Consider the following 24,962-nt stretch of genomic DNA (forward strand, 5'->3'; position numbering starts at 1 on the left):
TGTATGGCTTCCACGATGGAGGTCCAGCTTTCGAATCCGGCTCCGACATGTTTTTTCTTACTATGCAAGACCTTCCGGAATATTTGATCCTAACGTTCAAAAACGAGTAGACCAATTAACTGGGAAATACAGAAATGTAGTCGTGTCCTGCACGAAATGCGGGAAGATCATTAAACTGGTATAAGAAGAATTTTAGCGTTCTGTAATTCTTCCGTACGTGGGACAGAAATTTTTTTTTTTTACATTAGCGATTCGTGGGGATTGAAAACTGATAATACGGTATTCACTGATGAAACGAAGGCCAGCACCTGCACCTTAAAAGTGGTACCACCACTCCTTATTGCCCTGCGACGTTTATTTTTACCGACAGGTGAATAGTTTCACGAAAATTGTTCAGAATGGTCCCGACTTGATGTAAGAGAATAGGGATATCGCTTATAGGGAAGATTCGATAAAATTACATTCGCTAATCCTACACCAATTCAGGGCACCTAATTTTGAAAGCATAGTTAGATAAGCATGGTTCGCATCGAAATTAGTGGTTGAAATAGAAATCTTTTTCAATGCAAAAGAATTGTGTTTCCTGGTTTAGCGGTGGTAAAAAAAAAAAAAAAATGCTGTTTTGAAGAGCGCGCCGCAGCGCGTTGTGTGAAGCAGTCGCCCTCCGTTTCTGGCGGTGGCGCCGCTGTCGCACTCTCACCTTTGGTGTCTCCCTCTGGTGAGAAAGCGGAAAGGTTGCTTGTCCACGTGCATTTAAGGGGCGCTATGAGCTCGCCAGGGGGTCTGTCTCTCGTCTGCATTTGTTAGTGTCTGTCTGTCGTTCGGAGTGCTAATATTTCTGTCGTTTGGATCAACCTTTAAATCCAGAAAATGAGAGTCTTGCCACTCCGCCAGTAAGAGAACTCAGCTAGTGGTCGCCCTGTCGGGACTGAGTTCCTGCATCTGAGTCTCCGCGTTAGGCCGCCGGTCTGCTCGAGTTGCTCGGGCAACGGTCATTGCCGGATCGATCGGTTGGTCGGTCGCGCACTGAGATACAAGATGACTTGTCCGTCTTGAGCGTCGGCGCATGTGAGGTCCCCACGTGAGTCCAGTGGACCACGCCGTATAGCGAGGGGTAGTGGCTTCGCGGTCGACAGGAGAGCAACACGAGTCAACCCATGACATCGGGCTGGCCGGTGTCAGCTGCGATGCCTTGAGACGGGGAGATCGGCGCGCCTTCCTGCGTCCGTTTAAGCGGCTGGCAGCGGACGGTTCGGGAGAGCGTTAGGGGTGCTGCGCCAGGTCTTCGCCAGAAGTCTCAGTTTATTAGAAGCTAAGTGATTGGAGATATGTTGTTTCATTTACTTTTTAAATTCTACTTGTTTTCTTGGTGAGGTCACCAGGCGCTTTGTTTTGCGGTCGTCCCACGATTCTTCTCCGTTTGCCCACCCGCGGGAAGGTGGTTATGGTGTTACCGCCAGACACCACACTTGCTAGGTGGTAGCCTTTAAATCGGCCGCGGTCCGTTAGTATACGTCGGACCCGCGTGTCGCCACTATCAGTGATTGCAGACCGAGCGCCGCCACACGGCAGGTCTAGAGAGACTTCCTAGCACTCGCCCCAGTTGTACAGCCGACTTTGCTAGCGATGGTTCACTGACAAAATACGCTCTCATTTGCCGAGACGATAGTTAGCATAGCCTTCAGCTACGTCATTTGCTACGACCTAGCAAGGCGCCGTTATCAGTTACTATTGATATTGTGAATCATGTACCGTCAAGAGCGACGTTCATCATTAATGGCTTAAAGTTAAGTATTCCACCAGCTACGTCCGTTTTTCTAAATTCTAATTTCCTTGTCCTGTTCCAGACCTCACGCCAGCCTGCGTGAGCTAAAACGCGTGTCTTTCGGCCTCCTCTAGTAACACGTAACACGGTGTTGGCTCTCCTGCCAACCACAAAAGTGGTTCTTTGTTACTTTGGTGGTCCGTTTTTCCCTTGTGAGGTTTAGAGCAATCTTCGGTTCGGGTTGTTAGTAACCCCCTTCCCTCCTTTTTAATCTGCCATACGTTAATAGCTGCCTCTGTCATGTTTCTCGGATTCGGTGTTAACGAATTTTTGCTTAATGGCCGAATTCTAGAAATATGTTTTTATCTTGCGAGGTGGTATATGTGTAATGTAGAGCATGTTGTACATTTTATGTAAGTCAGCATTTCATGGGTTTCAGTTAAATAGCCACTTTAGGTTATAACGTTGCCACCCTTCCACTGTAAGTGTCCTTTAAAAAAAATTGCACTTTCGGTGGCAAATGATTTGAGTGTTGTACCATTTCCATCCCTCTTACGGAGTGCATAGTTTACGTTTTTGTGTGAATTGTTAAAAAAATTTTTAGTTTAAAGCAATCTGGTGTGTTGCAGATTTACACCAGTGTAGTCTTTCAGAGGTTGTTGTCAGCGGTGGTGACTACGGCCGTGTTGAAAGGGAGCGGCAAGCTTCTCAGCCCTAAGGCTCATACAGTTAATATTGTTCTTTCTGCCTCTAAATAAAATTGTAACTTGATATTTCGAGGGTGCTTTTCTCCTTACAATTTGAAATCTGTTTTTGAAAAAGCTTTTAGGAATAAAATTCACATTTGTTAAAAGTAATTTCATTTTCCACCAGTTACTTCCTGGCAACTACTTCCACGCTCACCTAGTGTGATTAAACGTGTTAATGTTCTTGATGAATTTCCAGTAAATAAAGTATATTCATTAAGAAAATATTTTGAAAGTAAATTTACGGTTCACCAGTATCGCTCGTGATGAACCGTACGCCTGCAAGACGGTTGTTTCCATGAAATGCACGTGGTGCTGCGAAAATTTGTGCTTCGATTGTTTCTATGATAAGTGTCACCCACAATATTGTTCTGGCACATCAAGTAATGTGGACGAAAAAAAAATAAGACTTTGTGATATTGTATGACAGAAAAAATTTATAACTGAGTATATCTTTATAATGTCGCACCCCTTAAACTGTTTGTTGATATTCTTTGAAATAAAATTGAAAACTGAGGTCGAGTTTGAAAAAAAAAATGAAAAAAGTACACCAGCAGAATTTGAACAAGGTACCTCCAACCAGGTAGCCGTTAAAGTTTACTCGCAATATACGTTGTGTTACGGATATACAAATCACGCAATGAAATTCAAAATCGATTTTCTCAGAAACCAAGGCCCGTCGCTAAAACACCGGTAGGACAGGTACTCAGGGTAGGTGCCTCTACAACATATTTCAAGCGCATCAAAATCCGTGATTTACAGTATGGGGGGTCCCCTTGTAAGTACAAAACCAATAAACCCGAAGTCAACTATCAAGTCTCTATATACCGAACTGTGTGCACTATGGAAAGAGGTGGAAGATATACGGTTGAATATATACGGTCAAAGCTAAACCAGTTCAAAACTACAGCGGTACTGGTTGGTCATCCTACGCTCATTAATCCGAAATGTTGGGTATCCCCACCATATTTACCCCTTAATGAGACAAATGTCACCTTCTCTTTCTCAATGGAGGGTCTAGGAGTAATAACGGATAAAAATCTAAACTGGAGCAAGCAGCGCAAGAATAGCATCTCTCCATATCCTAGAAAAAAAGCACTGCTCACTTGGCCTGAAAAAGAAACTTGTACAAACACTTATACTTGCAGTTATTGATTACAAAGATGTTTCCCTGCAAGACCATTCTCAAGAAAGCTCTCAGCAACTGGGATTGCTTATGAATGTTATCGTTATTAGTATTATAATTATTGTTATTAATATTAGTGTTAACATTAGCGATGTCTCCCAATAATCGGAAGGCGTTAAGCAAATAACACAATCAACTTTACTTTCGATTTTTCTTGTTGTTGCAGTAGGCCTTCATTCTTTCCGAGAAGGCCTGTTTACTCTAATCCTACCACACTGGTCTGTACTGTTTTTGTTATGATTGCTCTGATGTAACTTCCCATTTGTGTACCAGCAGCCTATAGCCGTCCTAAGTATGTGTTGTTCGGTATGTTTTCCTAATGATCTTTCTCTCTTCTTCTGATTTATCCCATTTCGTGTTTTCTGTTAAGTGTCAGTGTTTCGCTTGCGTAGAGAACTGTTGGTTTTATGACTGTGTTATGGTGCCTAATTTTTGTCTGTCTTAACATAGACTTTTTTGTTCTAGAGGGTTTGGACTAACCCTGATGGTTTTATGACTTTTTTTTTTGGGGGGGGGGGGAGGGGATTTTGCTGTGAGATTTTTTCAGTGTCTGTGAGTTCGATGACTTCTCCGAGGTACTGAAAGTACAGAACCCTTTTGATTTAACTACATTCAGTTTTTTGGCTCGGTATTTCTGTCTCTGAACATAAGAATTCAATTTCCTCGAATGAGATTTGTTCTCCTACATTTTCTGCGCATTATTTGTCTTCTTCGTCCTCTGTATACCCAGGTCTGGGACAGCCCCTTACGATTGGTTTCTAGAAGCCACGTTTCTTCTTTCTGCCACGCTTCCATAACCGCCTCTAGGATGGCGAAGAACGGAATGGGAGAGAGTTCATCTCCTTGTCTCCCACATGTTTGAAAATCAAAGGATTCTGTGATTTTCCCCAGAAATTTCACTTTAGTTTTCGTGCCAGTTAGTGTTTTTCATGAGTTCTCGTGTTGTGGCACCGAGTACCCCCTGGAATAGTGAGGGCCTCGTCTATCGATTCATATGCGTTTTTGAATTCTGCTAACGTGTGTACTGGAGGTTCCTTTCTGAGAGCTCGTATCCTGAATGTGGTTTTGAGGTTAAAAATTTGTTTCTGAGCGTGACCTGTTCGGTCCGAATACTGTTTGATATTCTGATAACTTGGGTTCTAATTGGTTTTTTCCTCTATTCAAGAGACAAACTGATAGGATTTTGTAGCTATCTGGCAGACGGTAGATCCCACTATACTTGTTTGCATCTAATTTGTTACCTTTTTTATTTAATGGATGGATTAAACCAGTCTTCCAGTCATCTCTAATTTTTTCAGTTTGCCGAATCTTTCGGATTACTTGTGCAATTTCTCTGAGTGAGTTTGAGCCTAAATTTTTCAAGAGTTCAACCACATTTCCGGCCTCAACTGTGGCTTTGTCGATCTTAAGTTTCTTGATGCGTGAATAAACAACTTCTTTTTTGGTGGTGGTGATCTCTCTATAGAGTTTTTTTTTTTTTTTTTTTTTTTGGTCATCAGTCTACTGATTGGTTTGATGCGCCCCGCCATGAATTCCATTCCTGTGCTAACCTCTTCATCTCAGAGTAGCACTTGCAACCTACGTCCTCAATTATTTGCTTGACATATTCCAATCTCTGTCTTACTCTACAGTTTTTGCCCTTTACAGCTCCCTCTAGTACCATGGAAGTCATTCCCTCATGTTTTAGCAGATGTCCAATCATCCTGTCCCTTCTCCTTATCAGCGTTTTCCACATATTCCTTTCCTCTCCGCTTCTGCGTAGAACCTCCTCATTCCTTACCTTATCAGTCCACGTAATTTTCAACATTCGTCTGTAGCACCACATCTCAAATGCTTCGATTCTCTTCTGTTCCGGTTTTCCCACATTCCTAAGCTGATTGTGCGATAATTCTCGCACTTGTCAGATCTTGCCATCTTCGGAAATGTGTGGATGATGCTTTTCCGAAAGTCAGATGGTATGTCGCCAGACTCATATATTCTACACACCAACGTGAATAGTCGTTTTGTTGCCACTTCCCCTAATGATTTTAGAAATTCTGATGGAATGTTGTCTATCCCTTCTGCCTTATTTGACCTCAAGTCCTCCAAAGCTCTTTTAAATTCCGATTCTAATACTGGATCCCCTATCCCTTCTAAATCGACTCCTGTTTCTTCTTCTGTCACATCAGACAAATCTTCACCCTCATAGAGGCTTTCAATGTATTCTTTCCACCTATCTGCTCTCTCTTCTGCATTTAACAGTGGAATTCCCGTTGCGCTCTTAACGTTACGACCGTTGCTTTGAATGTCACCAAAGGTTGTTTTGACTTTCCTGTATGCTGAGTCTGTCCTTCCGAGAATCATAACTTTTTCGATGTCTTCACATTTTTCCCGCAGCCATTTCGTCTTAGCTTCCCTGCACTTCCTATTTATTTCATTCCTCAGCGACTTGTATTTCTGTACTCCTGATTTTCCCGAAACATGTTTGTACTTCCTCCTTTCATCAATCAACTGAAGTATTTCTTCTGTTCCCCATGGTTTCTTCGCAGCTACCTTCTTTGTACCTATGTTTTCCTTCCCAACTTCTGCGATGGCCCTTTTTAGAGATGTCCATTCCTCTTCAACTGTGCTGCCTACTGCGCTATTCCTTATTGCTGTATCTATAGCGTTAGAGAACTTCAAACGTACCTCGTCATTCCTTAGAACTTCCGTATCCCACTTCTTTGCGTATTGATTCTTGCTGACTAATGCCTTGAACTTCAGCCTACTCTTCATCACTACTATATTGTGATTTGAGTCTATATCTGCTCCTGGGTACGCCTTACAATCCAGTATCTGATTTCGGAATCTCTGTCTGTCCATGATGTAATCTAATAGAAATCTTCCCGTATCTCCCGGCCTTTTCCAAGTATACCTCCTCCTCTTGTGATTCTTGAACAGGGTATTCGCTATTACTAGCAGAAACTTGTTACAGAACTCAATTAGTCTTTCTCTTCTTTCATTCCTTGTCCCAAGCCCATACTCTCCTGTAACCTTTTCTTCTTACCCCTTCCCCTACAACTGCATTCCAGTCGCCCATGACTTAGATTTTCGTCCCCCTTTATATACTGCATTACCCTTTCAATATCCTCATACACTTTCTCTATGTGTTCATCTTCAGCTTGCGACGTCGGCATGTATACCTGAACTATCGTTGTCGGTGTTGGTCTGCTGTCGATTGTGATTAGAACAACCCGGTCACTGAGCTGTTCACAGTAACACACCCTCTGCCCTACCTTCCTATTCATAACGAATCCTACACCTGTTATACCATTTTCTGCTGCTGTTGACATTACCCGATACCCATCTGACCAGAAATCCTTGTCTTCCTTCCACTTCACTTCACTGACCCCTACTATATCTAGATTGAGCCTTTGCATTTCCCTTTTCAGATTTTCTAGTTTCCCTATCACGTTCAAGCTTCTGACATTCCACACCCCGACTCGTAGAACATTATCCTTTCGTTGATTATTCAATCTCTTTCTCATGGTAACCTCCCCCTTGGCAGTCCCCTCCCGTAGGTCCGAATGGTGGACTATTCCGGAATCTTTTGCCAATGGAGAGATCATCATGACACTTCTTCAACTACAGGCCACATGTCCTGTGGATACACGTTACGGGTCTTTAATGCAGTGGTTTCCATTGCCTTCTGCATCCTCATGTCGTTGATCATTGCTGATTCTTCTGCCTTTAGGGGCAATTTCCCACCCCTAGGACAAGAGAGTGCCCTGAACCTCTATCCGCTCCTCCGCCCTCTTTGACAAGGCCGATGGCAGAATGAGGCTGACTTCTTATGCCGGAAGCCTTCGGCCACCAATGCTGATTATTAATCAATATTTAGGCAGTGGCGGGGATCGAACCCGGGAGCGAAGACGTTTTCTATTATGAATCAAAGACACTACCCCCTAGACTACGGGTACAGTCTCTATTGTGATTACTGGATGTATTTCCGAGAATGTTTCTCTGGGTTCCGTATAATTTAAAAGCTGTCACAAATATGGGACTAGTTTTTGGGATTTTTCTTTGTTTTTAAAGCCTATTTCAGCATTTTGTTTTCGGAAGCAGAGGTTCTAGGGTCAGGAACCTTTGATTTGGTTCGAAAATGTCTTTTAGAAATCGTGTGTGTTGTAATTTTTGAGGTTTCCCTCAGTTGACTCCACATGGTCATTGACATACACTCCTGGAAATGGAAAAAAGAACACATTGACACCGGTGTGTCAGACCCACCATACTTGCTCCGGATACTACGAGAGGGCTGTACAAGCAATGATCACACGCACGGCACAGCGGACACACCAGGAACCGCGCAGCATTTGTGCACCGCCGCCGTCAGTGTCAGCCAGTTTGCCGTGGCATACGGAGCTCCATCGCAGTCTTTAACACTGGTAGCATGCCGCGACAGCGTGGACGTGAACCGTATGTGCAGTTGTCGGACATTGAGTGAGGGCGTATAGTGGGCATGCGGGAGGCCGGGTGGACGTACTGCCGAATTGCTCAACACGTGGGGCGTGAGGTCTCCACAGTACATCGATGTTGTCGCCAGTGGTCGGCGGAAGGTGCACGTGCCCGTCGACGTGGGACCGGACCGCAGCGACGCACGGATGCACGCCAAGACCGTAGGATCCTACGCAGTGCCGTAGGGGACCGCACCGCCACTTCCCAGCAGATTAGGGACACTGTTGCTCCTGGGGTATCGGCGAGGACCATTCGCAACCGTCTCCATGAAGCTGGGCTACGGTCCCGCACACCGTTAGGCCGTCTTCCGCTCACGCCCCAACATCGTGCAGCCCGCCTCCAGTGGTGTCGCGACAGGCGTGAATGGAGGGACGAATGGAGACGTGTCGTCTTCAGCGATGAGAGTCGCTTCAGCCTTGGTGCCAATGGTGGTCGTATGCGTGTTTGGCGCCGTGGAGGTGAGCGCCACAATCAGGACTGCATACGACCCAGGCACACTGGGCCAACACCCGGCATCATGGTGTGGGGAGCGATCTCCTACACTGGCCGTACACCTCTGGTGATCGTCGAGGGGACACTGAATAGTGCACGGTACATCCAAACCGTCATCGAACCCATAGTTCTACCATTCCTAGACCGGCAAGGGAACTTGCTGTTCCAACAGGACAATGCACGTCCGCATGTATCCCGTGCCACCCAACGTGCTCTAGAAGGTGTAAGTCAACTACCCTGGCCAGCAAGATCTCCGGATCTGTCCCCCATTGAGCATGTTTGGGACTGGATGAAGCGTCGTCTCACGCGGTCTGCACGTCCAGCACGAACGCTGGTCCAACTGAGGCGCCAGGTGGAAATGGCATGGCAAGCCGTTCCACAGGACTACATCCAGCATCTCTACGATCGTCTCCATGGGAGAATAGCAGCCTGCATTGCTGCGAAAGGTGGATATACACTGTACTAGTGCCGACATTGTGCATGCTCTGTTGCCTGTGTCTATGTACCTGTGGTTCTGTCAGTGTGATCATGTGATGTATCTGACCCCAGGAATGTGTCAATAAAGTTTCGCCTCCCATGGACAATGAATTCACGGTGATCTTATTTCAATTTCCTTGAGTGTATTTTCGTTTATTTTGTCCCCAAAATTTTTGATATTTGCATACAAGCTTCGAAGTATTTCTTCTCCTTCTTCTGCTTTTTCTTCTTCCTCTCCATCTTCTCATTATTTTTAGGGGCAGTACCAGCAATAGAAGAAACACTGCCGGCATTATAATTATCAGTTCATTCCCTTAAATTCTACCCACGAACACCCAGATCATTATCGTACTTCATTCAATCGCCGTAGAAATTAGCATAAGCATACATATGCACATAAAGAGATATGGAAACATGACGAATAATGCGCTGCAGTCGACACACTCCTATATAAGTGTCTGGCGCTGTTATTAGATCGGTTACCGCTGTTGCAATGACAGGTTATCAAGCTGGATGGGTGGCCGAGCGGTTCTAGGCGCTACAGTCTGGAACCGCGAGACCGCTACGGTCGCAGGTTCGACTCCCGCCTCGGACATGGATGTGTGTGATGTCCTTAGGTTAGTTAGGTTTAAGTAGTTCTAAGTTCTAGGGGACTGATGACCTTAGAAGTTAAGTCCCATAGTGCTCAGAGCCATTTGAACCATTAGAACAGGTTATTGAGCATATCTGGGACGCCTTGAAACTTGCAGTTGAAATGAGACCTCCACCCCCTGGTACTCTTACGGATTTATGGACAGCTCTGTAACATTCATGGTGTCAATTCCCTCCAGCACTACTTCAGGCGTTAGTCGAGTCCATGCACGTAGCGTTGTGGCACTTCTGGGTGCTCGCAGTGCCTACACGATACCAGGCAGGTGTACCAGTTTCTTAGGCCGTTCGCGTATTTACCTTTTTAGAATTGTCATTTCTTAGGCAACTATAACGTAAGGAAGGTACTGCTTGTGTGAAACTCTGGTCCGATCTCAGAAAGCGCCTGATGGCCATAATCATATCGGGTTAAATAATAAACATCTACCTATCTGGCAACTAAGAACAAGTGCCCGATACTTAGTTGGCGTGCGGCCAACTTATGGCAGTATTCTGTCAACCGTTACTTGTAGCAGGGCATTAAAACAATACCCGGTGCAATCTCACTTCGGCCCGAATTGGGCAGAAGCGCGATGGGGGGGGGGGGGGGGGGGGGAGACGACGACTCTAACTGCAAACTTTACGGACTCCACAAGACGGCAGGCAATAAGGAACGGGAGGAGGCTATTCAGATTCCTCCTTTTGTTTCCGCCAGGGAGCTCGTCTTTTCTTTTCATTCCTTCTTTTTTTAAAAAATCCTCCCCCCAGGAGCAATATTCATTTTCTTCCGACTTAGCCCGACATTGTAACACAAAGAGATATTCGAGAGCCCCCGCTCCCGCGAAACAAGCAATAAACTGCCAACTCTCTGTAATCAAGAGGCTGCCGTGTGCCCAGAAGCACAGCACGGCATTATACTCCGGGACGTAAAGCGGCCGTCTCTTCTCCTGTAGTGTATTTAGCCCATACCGAAGCGAACGTAGCCTTTGCGTCGGGCACAGTCCCTGCGAAAAATGGCGACCCAGCCAGGAGACCGCCGTGTATGTTCTGGCACTGTTTGACATCCACTCCAGTAGAAAAATAAAAAAGAACGCTCTGCAACAGCTGTACTTTTATCGTATAAAAGCTGATTACTTTCAGTTGCCGGCGAGGCATGTAATAAATGTTATTGAAACTATACAGGGTGATCCAAAAGTAACGGTACATAGTTCGTGGGTGCAACCTATGAATCAAGAGTAAAATGTTAGATAATTATTTTTTTTCTGAATCTGCCTTATTTCCCAGTTATGAAGCACAGTGTCATTTCTGGTAGGCATTAACGTCGATATGCAGCACGATTTTGGAACATGTATTGTGATTGAACATACATGAATTACCTCGAAGGCCGGCTGCAGTGGCCGACTGGTTGTAGGCGCTTCTGTTCGGAACCGTGCGTTCCTACGGTCACCGGTTCGAATCCTGCCCCTGACATGGATGTGTGTGATGTCCTTAAATTAGTTAGGTTTAAGTAGTTCTAAGTTCTATGGGACTGATGACCTCAGATGTTAAGTCCCATAGTGCTCAGAACCATTTCAACCATTTGAACCTCGAAGAAGATGGTCTATTGATACACAGTCAACACACATTTAGAAAATATCACTCGTGTGAAACACACTAGCTCTTTATCCACACAAAGTGTTGTGTGCTATTGGCAAGGGATTTTGACACTATACGACACAAGTGGCTTGTAGTGAACTTGCGTCTTTATGGAATATCGCCTTAGTTATGTTACTCGATTACTGATTTCCTGTCAGAGAGGTCACAGTTCGTAGTAGCTGACAGACATTCATTGAGAAAAACGGAAGTGATTTCTGGCGTTCCTCAAGGTATCTATATAGACGATTTAGGAGACAATCTGAGCAGCTGTCTTAGGTTGTTTGCAGATGATGCTGTCGGTTATCATCTAGTAAAGTCTTCTGATGATAAAAACCGATTGCAAAACGATTTATAAAAGATATCTGTATTGTCCAAAAATCGGCCATTGACCCTAAATAACGATACTTGTGAGGTCATCCTCATGAGTGCTAAAAGGAATCAGTTAAACTTCGGTAACACGATAATTCAGTCAAATCTAATGGCTGAAAATTCAACTAAATACCTAGTAATTACAGTTAGAAGAAATTAAATTAGAAATAACGCATACAAAATGTTGTGGGGAAGGGAAACCAAAGACAGCGTTTTATTGGCAGAAAGAAAATGTAGCAGATCTACTGCCTATACTTCGCTTGCCCGTCCTCTTTTCGAGTAATGATGCGCGGTGCGGGATCCTTACCAGGTAGTATTAACGGAGTACATCGAGAAAGTTTAAAGAAGAGCAGCCCGTTTTCTATATCGCGAAACAGAAGAGAGAGTGTCACTTAAGTGATACGTTTTCGGGTGGTCACCATTTGAATGAAGGCCATCTTCGTTGCAGCGGAATCTTCTCACGAAATTTCAATCACAAACTTTCCGAATGCAAAAATATTTTGTTGACGTCGACCAACATAGGGACAAACGATCATTATAATAATATATGGGCAGGCCGGAATGGCCGAGCGGTTCTAGGCACTACAGTCTGGAACTGCGCGCCCGCTACGGTCGCAGGTTCGAATCCTGCTTCGGGCATAGATGTGTGTGATGTCCTTAGGTTAGTTAGGTTTCAATAGTTCTAAGTTCTAGAAAACTGATGACCACCGAAGTTAAGTCCCATTGTGCTCAGAGCCATTTGAACGAATAATATATGGGAAATCAGAGCTCGCATGGTACGATATAGGTGTTCGTTTTTACCGCGCGCTGTACGAGATGATAATAATAGAGAATTAGTATGAAGGTGGTTCGATGAACCCCCTGGCAGACACTTAAGTGTGATTTGCAGAGTATCCATGTCGATGTAAATCTAAATTTGGATGTACCTCATGGGCCAATACAGGCCTTTTGTTCACCTGTGTATCGACTGCTCTGGCTTTGTCAAAATGGTTCAAATGGCTCTGAGCGCTGTGGGACTTAACATATGAGGATATGAGGTCACCAGTCCCCTAGAACTTAGAACTACTTAAACCTAGCTAATATAAGGACATCACACACACTTGCATGCCTGAGGCAGGATTCGAACCAGCGACAGTAGCAGTCACGCGGTTCCAGACTGAAGCGCCGAGAGTCTCTCGGTCACAGCGGCCGGCATGGCTTTGGCTCGGTGCACAGTTCTGTCGGGAGACAAGAGTATCTCGAAGTGGCTTATCCTTATCATTGGAAAGATCGTGTAGGACCGGCTCTTTGGCCCTCCGGATTTCCAGATCATGGCCATGGAACTTGTACCTTTAGGGCCGTCTAAAGGAGTTCGTGTATGGTATTGCAACTGAGAATGTAGAACAAGTAGAGAAGCGAATTGGAAATTGCTGTGCGACTGTGTAGAATGAGATGAACGGAGAGTGCCACATTCTTGCAGCAGTAATAATTTTAGCACATCACTGTCTTTGTCTACATGGACATCATTTTTATCATCTCCTGGGATATACGTATGGTACGTAGCTGAGTTGAATTTTGGATCCCTTCGTGTCGCTGCTTTCTGAAAAGAATTACTTTTGTGTCGTCTGAGTTGCACTCGTGATTCCTACTATATTGCATAACTCTGAAATGAAGCAATTTCAGACAACATTTATTTAAGGTTTTGCTGTTATTTTGAGGCTTACATTGCACCTATGAGTGGAATCACCATGTACACATACACAGCAACTAGATACACAACAAGTCAGTTTGTGAGCACCATGTCTCAAGAAGTGAGACAACAGTGCCGTTTATCACTCACATCATTTAACTATTAACTACAATAGTGGAGTAATTTACACACATCAAAAGAAGTTTAGCATCACTCCGGTTCCCAGAACCCCTGAAGATAGACGTTGACATTGGATATTGTGTCACAGACACAGTCCCTTTGACTATTCAGAGATGTTACTAAACCGCCCAAAGATGTAAACAACCATGCATAAGCAATGTCTGTTAGACGGAGGGGGTGCGACAGCCGCTCAGTTCCAGTCATCCCCACCAGGAAGGAGGTACACGGCTCGTGTTATCTGTAGTTCTACATCTACATCTACATTCTACATCTACATTTATACTCTGCAAGCCACCCAACGGTGTGTGGCGGAGGGCGCTTTATGTGCCACTGTCATTACCTCCCTTTCCTGTTCCAGTCGCGTATGGTTCGCGGGAAGAACGACTGTCTGAAAGCCTCCTTGCGCGCTCTAATCTCTCTAATTGTACATACGTGATCTCCTCGGGAGGTATAAGTAGGGGGAAGCAATATATTCGATACCTCTTCCAGAAACGCACCCTCTCGAAACCTGGCGAGCAAGCTACACCGCGTTGCAGAGCGCCTCTCTTGCAGAGTCTGCCACCTGAGTTTGTTAAACATCTCCGTAACGCTATCACGGTTACCAAATAACCCTGTCAAGAAACGCGCTGCTGTTCTTTGGATCTTCTCTATCTCCTCCGTCAACCCGATCTGGTACGGATTCGGCCAGACCTTGACGGTCAATACCGCGGTTCGATCGCGTCCGCATTGTTACTTTGTGCCAGGATAGGCTCTCAACAAGGGAAGTGTCCATGCGTCACTGAGTGAACCAAAGCGATGTTATCCCAACAAGGAGGAGATACAGAGAGACAGGAACTGTCGATAACATGCCTCGTTCAGGCCGCCCAAGGGCTACAACTGCAGTGGATTACCGCTACCTACGGATTAAGACTCGGAGGAACCCTAACAGTAACGCCACCATGTTGAATAACGCTTTCCGTGCAGCCACAGGACGTCGTGTTACGACTGAAACTGTGCACAATTAGCTGGATGATGCGCAACTTTACTCCCGACATTCATGACGAGGTCCATCTTTGCAACCACGACACGCTGTACATATGAGCCCAACAACATACCGAGTGGACTGCTCAGGATTGGCATCACCTGCTCTTTACCGCATATGCCTCCAACCAGACAATCGTCGGAGACGTGTTTGGAGGCAATTCGGTCAGGCTGAACGCCTTAGGCACACTGCCCAGCAAATGCAGAAAGGTCGAGGTTCCCGGTTTTTTTGGGGGATGGCATTATGTGGGGCCGACGTACGCCGCTGGTGGTCAAGAAAGGCGCCGTAACGGCTGTACGATACGTGGATGCCATCCCCCGACCGATAGTGCAACCACATCGGCAGCATATTGGCGAGGCATTCGTCTTGATGCACGACAGTTCGCTCCCCCATCGTGCACATCTTGTGAATGACTTCCTTCAGGATAACGACATCGCTCGACTAGAGTGTCCAGCATGTTCTACAGACATGAACCCTATCGAACATGCCTGGGTTAGATTGAAAAGGGCTACTTATGGACGTCGTAACCAACCATCCACTCTGAGGGATCTACGCCGGAGGTCGTTGAGGAGTGGTGCTTGATGAACAGGCTGTGAGGTTCTAGGCGCTGCAGTCTGGAACCGCGCTACCGCTGCGGTCGCAGGTTCGAATCCTGCCTCGGGCATGGATGTGTGTGATGTTCTTAGGTTAGTTAGGTTTAAGTAGTTCTAAGTTCTAGGGGGCTGATGACCTAAGAAGTTAAGTCCCATAGTGCTCAGAGTCATTTGAACCATTTGAACAGGTTATCAAGCTATAAATAAGTTTGAACGTAGTGTCAGAGTCGGCGCACGAGGGATAGGACACAGCATCTCCGACGTGTACAGCAGTCTGGACCACTACCTCTGAAGGTCTCGCTGTATGGTGGTACAAGAGCAATGTATGGCTTCCATAAGCAATAAAAAGGGCGGAAATGATGTCTATGTTAATTTCTATTCCAATTTTCTGTACATGTTCCGGAACTCTCGGAACCGAGGTGATGCAAAACTTTTCTTGATGTCTGTATTATTGTTTATAATTCTATCCCTATTGTAACTAGAACTGCTGATATTTTTAAAAATATCAGTATATCGATATTTAAAAAGCATCATAGTCCGCTGTCTGTATATCAATACAATTATCGGCATTTTGATATATCGAAGCATAAAATATCGACGTACAGTCCAATAAAGCTATTGACTGCACATTGTAAATTAAATGCCCGGTTTAGAGCTGTACATTTAAGTATTGATTTATTGTTAGATGTTCTGAGCATCAAAAAGCTAGGAGCCTGTTTATCCCCTTCAGAGCAAGAACTGGAACGAAAACGAGGCCTGTTAACGCTTGGCGTTAGCTACTTTGCTAACGATGATAACCGCAGGTAAGTGGCATAATAAAAGGTGTCCGATGCGTCCGTCGTTCGGATTCGTCACACATCGGATTTGTCAATTAACTTTCCTGCTCTTTCATCTCCGCAAAGGTGAGCTTCCCGGCAGTATTCCCGTAAAAACTGCGAACGTTGCTGTTTCTGCTGCTATCGCCGATTACGTCCGCGTTTCCCATCACTGCCCACCGCAAACACCGATGTTGTCGATTGGATTTTTGTTGGTGAGTTTCAGCATCTGTTTTTGAGGAACACCGATGTGAAGAAATAGCACCCTAGTTGCGTTGAAAATTGTTTTTTAAAGAAACTGGTGTGCTATTTCTTCACGTTGAAAATCTTGCTATTTCCTTTCACACTGCCACCCACCAGTGCAATCGGACTTCTTCTTTGTGCTATATTATACTTGCTTCACACAGTCAAACAGAAAGACTGGACGTGATCAAAGCTAAAAAATTATTAAGGCTGTTTCACAAAGTGAAAGTAAAATTATGTTGTACTACAATTTCAAAAGAAAAAATTCAAATATTTATCGAAAATTGCGAAAAAGTTTAATTAAAAAAATATCAGCATTCGATATTGCTTTTTCGATTCCGATGTATCGGTAGAAAGAGTTGTAAGGCGTTCACCACCCTGCTGGAGCAAATGTAATTTCGATGTATTGCTCACGCGCTACCTGTGACAGAAAATGTCTTTGCTGTAATAGAGTCGCAGGTCAGAGAAGTCTCTGCAGTTGTAGTCGCTCGCTGCTACAATGTAGCTGTAGTATGTCGCTGGTACAGCGCAGTTAATAGCCATGTATTGGAAGGTGAATGTTATTATTTTTATTGGCATGCGCGTAGTTAAGTCACTTGCCAAAGATGTTAATATGAATTTGTTTCAATCTTTTTGTGACTCGTCAGCACCAGTTGACCCAGATTTGTAATATTCAGTTTTTCACAGCAGATCTTTATTAGTAACGTAAAAGATTTTCGGAATATAATTTTTACCAGTCCCGGGAAGATGAAAACATTGTGGTGATGCCAGCTGACAAAGGCAATGCGATTTTCATCTGTGATCCTATTGAAGGCAGATTATGATAGGAAGATGCAACAACTGCTGGAAGATACTGCCTACACACCAATAAGGGGTGACCCCAGTGACAAAGTGGACAGGAAGACAAGGACGCTACTGAAGAAGACAGGCCTACCTGACAACGTCATCAAGCGACTACTATCAAAAGCGCCAGTACCACCAAGGATGTACGGACTACCCAAAGTTCACAAGAAAGAGGTGCCACTTCGACCGATTGTTAGCAATATTGGGGCAGCCACCTACCCCACAGGAGCTTATTTGAAGAAGATACTGTCACCTTACGTGGGGAGGTGTTCACACCACATTCGGAATTCAGAGGATTTTTTACAACGCCTCCAGCAGTTACGCATCTCAGACTCAGATATCATGGTCAGCTTCGATGTGGTGTCCTTGTTCACCCGTGTCCCACTGAATGACTCGCTCAAGCTCATTGGGGAAAAATTCGACGGGGCCATCTTGGATCTGTTCAAGCATGTACTGACCTCGACTTACTTCCTTTACGGAGGTCAATTTTATGAGCAGACAGAAGGGGTGGCGATGGGTAGTCCCCTTTCACCAGTGGTAGCCAACCTATTTATGGAGAAATTCGAGGAAGAGGCACTAACATCAGCCACACATCAGCCAAAATGTTTCTACAGATACGTCGATGACACCTTTGTCATCTGGCCCCACGGAACGGAGGAGCTGGACAACTTCCTGGAGCACCTTAACTCATGCCATCCCAATATTAAGTTTACAATGGAAATGGAGAAGGATGGTCTACTTCCTTTCCTGGATGTGCTGGTTAAGAGGAAGGCAGACGGTACCTTTCAGCATAGTGTGTATCGCAAGTCCACACATACGGATTTGTATCTACAAGCAAACAGTTGTCACCATCCAGCGCAAAAGAATGGTGTGCTCAAAACTCTTATCCATCGGGCACAGACGCTCTCTGATTCTGACAGTCTGATGACAGAGATGGCACACTTGCGGTCAGTATTCAACAGGAATGGATATTCTGCCAGAGACATCCAGAAGGCGTTTCACTCAGTAAGTGCAGCAAAGGAACCAGCAGAGGAACAGGAAGAGGAAGAGGCCAAGAGGGTGGCATACCTCCCATATGCAGGGCCAGTATCTGCCAAAATCAGCAGAATTTTGGCCAAACACAACATCAAGAGCATATTCTGCCCACCCACGAAGATCGGTGCACTATTGGGCAATACTAAGGACGACCTGGGACTACAGAGGCCAGGAATTTACAGCATACCATGCCAGTGTGGGTTGGCATACATAGGCCAGACCACCAGGACGGTTCAAATCAGGTGCAAGGAACACCAAAGGCACACCAGATTGGGACAGGCTACGAAATCAGCCTTGGCTGAACACTGCCTAGAACTTGGCCACGCCATGGACTACAACAACACCAGAATAGTAACACAGACGCCGAGATTCTGGGACAGTGTCATGAAAGATCCATTGAGATTAAGATCAGTGAAAACCTCATCAACCGTGACACTGGATATCAACTTAGTGCTGCATGGAACCCAGCACTGGAGTTTCTAAAATCTCAACGAAAAACGACTGGGAGAGCACCTAGCAGGTCGCAGACGGCGGAGGAAGCGCCTGCCGCGGCGCGGACGGCGGAGGGAGCACCAGGCGCCAACCAGACACACCCTCTCGGGAATGGACCAATCACAGAGCAGAGGACTCGGCGCGGAACGCACATGGAACGCCTAACATCTAGGCATAAATACTGGACGCGTTCCAAACAGGGACAAGTCCCAGGAAGCACCTGAGGAAGACAGTGAGGCACACTGTCGAAATATTGTGCAAGTTTTACACGAACATCCGGCAGAACACCCGACTACTCCAGAATGTCAAAAAAATTATCATTTTTACTATTTCATATGGGAAGGTTACAGTGTCGTCTATATATATCGATATCATTTGGAAAAAATATCGATATACCGATTTTTTTATCGACAGCCATATTGTAACGTTACCACTCCGCTTCTATGTAAGCTTAGTATTGGTTGTACTTTTGCACTTTTAACAAATAGAAATAGAACAAATTAGTATAATAATAATTTGTAATAATAATAATACTTATTGCTGTAATCGAGAGGTTAAAGTTTGTTTCGCCATTAAGATTGGATTTGAATTTCTTAACGTTTCATAAAATCTTACGTAGCATTGTTCATTGAGGTCACACAGTAAAGTAAATGCAAATTACGCCGTGAATTTATCGAGCTTCGTACGTCCGAAGATGTACGGAACGTAGCCAGGGCTTATTATATATTTTTTATACAAAATGTCTGATGTCTGACCTCAGTTTCAATCATGACAATGGGGTGACTAAAACTACTGAAACAGAGAAAAGCATACGATTAAATAAAACAGGTATTAATTCAACATTTACATTACCATATGAATGACACTTACGTAAAGTTCTAGGTAAATAACTGCAGATAATTCACAAATGAGAGCGACATATTAATTCTGCGCCTCTTTTCTGCAAATAAGTATCAATATGGCTAACTGTGGAGCCACACAAAATATTACGTCCTTCTAGGACAACGAATGACGTAAGAGTGTTGATGCCTACTGACTGCGACAACTAAGAGGTGTTAATTCCTTTGTTTTGCTTTCTCTTGTCTTAAAAAATCGATACATATAATCTAAGTTCGGTAAATTAAATATCGTCTGTGCTCGAGTGCAAATGGTTCCTTAAACACTGTACAGGCTAATTTTAATACTGAAATTTTATACATTTTTATTGGCCTAGATCCAGCAACCATACGTTATTTAATTACACAATGTATACACAGCCACATAGGTTGCACAAAACTTTTTGTCAGTTGAGAATTGTCTCGATTGCAATACGGCGATTTTCATCGGAATGAAAAATACATTCGTGCAACCAATGTGGCTGTATGTACATTCTGTAATTAACTTCAATCCGATTAAAATTACTCAATAGTTGACACCTCACGCGTTGGAGCTTGTTTCCTTCAATCGAAGCGCTCAACTTCACGCCGTTGCCGAACTACCACAATAATTAGTTCACCTCCCGTTCCTTGTTCTTCCTCGAAGTGTGTGGATTCCGAAACTTGGGTCGGGGGGTTTCGTTTCGTATTTCATCAGACATGAGAACCATACCATAAACACACACACAACGATGCTAACGAAATACATACGTTTCATACACAGCGCTAACCATCCTTTCGCACGGTACGCGGCTCAGAGTCACATAGGCCTACATAGTTATTATAATCACGCTATAATTGCGCTGTAATCGGCTTACGGGGTTTCTTTTAAAAATTCCGGAACTTTGGCTATAAATTTTTTTTGCGCTAATCTTTTACTTATTCGGAATGCTCACCTGCGCAATTGACACACCGCTCCTAACGCCGTTTCCACTTCCGAAAGCAGTCTTGGTTCCCCTTTTGCTGAATCGTACGCAGCGCCATCTGCGAATTGTCTTATATCTAGTCTTACGTCGCAAATCTTTTTGTCCTCGCAACAGGGTTTTCAACTTTATAAATAAGAAAAGTCCTCCGGTGCCAGGTGTTGTGATATTCGCTATTTTTGGCTCTATTAAAAGAGCAAAGAGTTAATACTTTCAGCCAGAAGGCAAATACTTTTTTATAAAGAATGATTAATGTATGATAAGGCGTCGCATAGCGACGGTGGAATTACCTAAATAATGTAATTCGTCGTCTTTCGGCGGCAACATAAACAGTAGAATACCGATAGATATGCGATCCTTCACTATTCTCTTCGCTGGAGAACAAATGAAGTCTTGAGCGCTAAACACTTTTACTGTTTTTCTTAAGTAAGACGGACGCAGAACTGTGGCGGTCTGATCTAATTTTTTACTAAATAAATAAAAACGTGTTCCGTCTAAGTTTGAGTGAAGTGTAAAAAGAAGAACTGTTATAACTTATCGTGACGACGCACTAACGACTCATGAGGACAATGGCTATATAAAAGAGCGCTCAATGGACCTGAAACGGACGTAAAAATCTACCGCCATTGTAGTACTAAGCATAAGGTACGATATATGTTTTAGTTAAAATAAATACACTCCTGGAAATTGAAATAAGAACACCGTGAATTCATTGTGCCAGGAAGGGGAAACTTCATTGACACATTCCTGGGGTCAGATACATCACATGATCACACTGACAGAACCACAGGCACATAGACACAGGCAACAGAGCATGCACAATGTCGGCACTAGTACAGTGTATATCCACCTTTCGCAGCAATGCAGGCTGCTATTCTCCCATGGAGACGATCGTAGAGATGCTGGATGTAGTCCTGTGGAACGGCTTGCCATGCCATTTCCACCTGGCGCCTCAGTTGGACCAGCGTTCGTGCTGGACGTGCAGACCGCGTGAGACGACGCTTCATCCAGTCCCAAACATGCTCAATGGGGGACAGATCCGGAGATCTTGCTGGCCAGGGTAGTTGACTTACACCTTCTAGAGCACGTTGGGTGGCACGGGATACATGCGGACGTGCATTGTCCTGTTGGAACAGCAAGTTCCCTTGCCGGTCTAGGAATGGTAGAACGATGGGTTCGATGACGGTTTGGATGTACCGTGCACTATTCAGTGTCCCCTCGACGATCACCAGAGGTGTACGGCCAGTGTAGGAGATCGCTCCCCACACCATGATGCCGGGTGTTGGCCTGTGTGCCTCGGTCGTATGCAGTCCTGATTGTGGCGCTCACCTGCACGGCGCCAAACACGCATACGACCATCATTGGCACCAAGGCAGAAGCGACTCTCATCGCTGAAGACGACACGTCTCCATTCGTCCCTCCATTCACGCCTGTCGCGACACCACTGGAGGCGGGCTGCACGATGTTGGGGCGTGAGCGGAAGACGGCCTAACGGCGTGCGGGACCGTAGCCCAGCTTCATGAAGACGGTTGCGAATGGTCCTCGCCGATACCTCAGGAGCAACAGTGTCCCTAATTTGCTGGGAAGTGGCGGTGCGGTCCCCTACGGCACTGCGTAGAATCCTACGGTCTTGGCGTGCATCCGTGCGTCGCTGCGGTCCGGTCCCAGGTCGACGGGCACGTGCACCTTCCGCCGACCACTGGCGACAACATCGATGTACTGTGGAGACCTCACGCCCCACGTGTTGAGCAATTCGGCGGTACGTCCACCCGGCCTCCCGCATGCCCACTATACGCCCTCGCTCAAAGTCCGTCAACTGCACATACGGTTCACGTCCACGCTGTCGCGGCATGCTACCAGTGTTAAAGACTGCGATGGTTCCTGGTGTGTCCGCTGTGCCGTGCGTGTGATCATTGCTTGTACAGCCCTTTCGCAGTGTCCGGAGCAAGTATGGTGGGTCTGACACATCGGTGTCAATGTGTTCTTTTTTCCATTTGCAGGAGTGTATTTGTTCTGGAAACATTGAAACATTTCGCAGTGCTCATTCCTATCACCCCCTATTATTATTTTCATTTTAATTACGCATTTTGCTAAGATTACAGACACCAAGATCAGCATTCCAATGTGGGTGTTACACTGACAGAAAGAAAACTGTTTTATAGTCTTCTTGCATGAGCTTTAATATTGAATTTCCCTTTTGTGTGATGTTACAGTTGTTTTTGCGCCCTTAAGAACTTTCTGGTCCCTTAGGAAATTGTTTTGTCATAACAATAACTTCACGACCGGGTCTGATCGTATCTACGATCATGAAGTAATTAGAAAGACGATAACGCAATTTGTTAATCAATAGCACGCTAGCTGTGACTGCTTCAAGGCACGCGAAACTGCAAGTAAAGACTGTTCACATTTCATAATGCAATATTTTATGGCAATGGTCATTCTATGATTCTTACGCCAATTGTGATTGATAAAACAGTAAGCGAAATCTCAAATGGGTCTGAGCACTATGGGACTTACCATCGGAGGTCAGCAGCCCCTAGAACTTAAGCACTCCGTCTTCAGGCCACAAATAGCCCATCGGGTCCATCCGACCGCCGTATCATCCTCAGATGAGGACGTAGATGGGAGGGTCGTGTGATCAGCACACCGCTCTCCCGGTCGTTATGATGGTTTTCTGTGACCGGAGCCGCTACTATTCGGTCGAGTAGCTCCTCAATTGGCATCACGAGGCTGAGTGCACCCCGAAAAATGGCAACACCGCATGGCGGCCCGGATGGTCCCACATCCAAATGCTGGCCACGCCCGACAGCGCTTAACTACGGTGATCTGACGGGAACCGGTGAATCCATTGCGGCAAGGCCGTTGCCCCCCTAGAACTTAGAACTACATAAACCTAACTAACCTAAGGACATCACACACATCTATGCCCAAGGCCAGATTCGAACCTGCAACCAGAGCGGTGGCGCGGTTCCAAACTGAAGTGCCTAGAACCGCTCGGCCACTCCGGCCGGCTAACATCGATTAGCAGTTTGTCCCTGTGGTACGAATTCATGATGGGCTAAACCTTCAAAGTCAAAGAAAACTAGCAACATGGCTTTGACATTTCACCTGATCTGAGGAGCTTTTATTGGAGAACTTTTCCCGACCCACTTGTGATGATTGAACCTTGGTCTTACCATCATAACCGTAGACCCGTTCTCATCACCATTTGTGATTTTCTGAAGGAACATCTTGGTCTCATGTGCGCGGTCCAAAAGCTCTTCACAGATTGCAAGGTGAAGGTCTTTCTTGTCTTCACTCGTGAGCCGTTGAAGGATCTTGGCTGCAACACGATGCATTCTGTGTGTCAGTATTTCATGACACGATCCAACTGAAACGTTTGCATTCTTCTGCAATCTCTCCTACGTTCAGTCTTCGATTGGCACGCACAATTTCGTTGACGTTCTTCGGTAGACGTCGAAGGTCGTCCAGATCGAGGGTAATCTTCGATTTCCATCTGGTCAAATTTTCAAATGTGTGTGAATTCCTAAGGGACCAAATTGCTTAGGTCATCGGTCCCTAGACTTACTACTTAAACTGCCTTATGCTAAGAACTACACACACACACCCATGCCCGAGGGAGAACTCGAACCTCCGGCGGGAGGGATCACTCAATCCGTGACATGGCGCCTCAAACCGCGCAGCCACTAGGCTCATCTTCGTCTGGCCATATTTAAATCGTGCAGACCTTTCGTAACATCGAGTACGGCTTAAGCACACGTCACCGTCTGTTTTCTGCATCATTTAGTGTGTGTCTGTAAAGGTTTTACTGACAAGTGGAAGGCCTCAGATATGGCCAACCGATTCGGCTCAAATTTGGCAGGTCGCTTGTGTACAACCTAAAACGAAGGAATGTAAGATATTTTGGGTCAACACCCACGAAATTTTGAGAAAATCACACCTAAGGGTTGTTCCGAACAATTGACTGAAAATTGGAGGGATCGACAGATAATTGTAAATAGAGAATTTTTCATCATCAGGTATGGCGTCCGCAAACGCAAAATTTTCCAGAAATCGAGGAAAGGAACTTTTACAACTGCCGCCTCTGTACCCACATGGTAAACGTCTTTCGCTGACAGTGCCGATAGCGCAATGGCCACGGTAAATGCCCGGGAATCGGAAAGAAGACACGTATCGGATGTTATTCTTATCGTTTGTATTTTTCCATATCTCAATTGATAGGGATAGGAGGGTTAATAAGGTAAGTAAATCAATAAGGAATGATAATAATACACTCCTCGAAATGGAAAAAAGAACACATTGACACCGGTGTGTCAGACCCACCATACTTGCTCCGGACACTGCGAGAGGGCTGTACAAGCAATGATCACACGCACGGCACAGCGGACACACCAGGAACCGCGGTGTTGGCCGTCGAATGGCGCTAGCTGCGCAGCATTTGTGCACCGCCGCCGTCAGTGTCAG

Source organism: Schistocerca gregaria, chromosome 10, assembly GCF_023897955.1.
Source record: "Schistocerca gregaria isolate iqSchGreg1 chromosome 10, iqSchGreg1.2, whole genome shotgun sequence".
Classification (NCBI taxonomy): domain Eukaryota; kingdom Metazoa; phylum Arthropoda; class Insecta; order Orthoptera; family Acrididae; genus Schistocerca; species Schistocerca gregaria.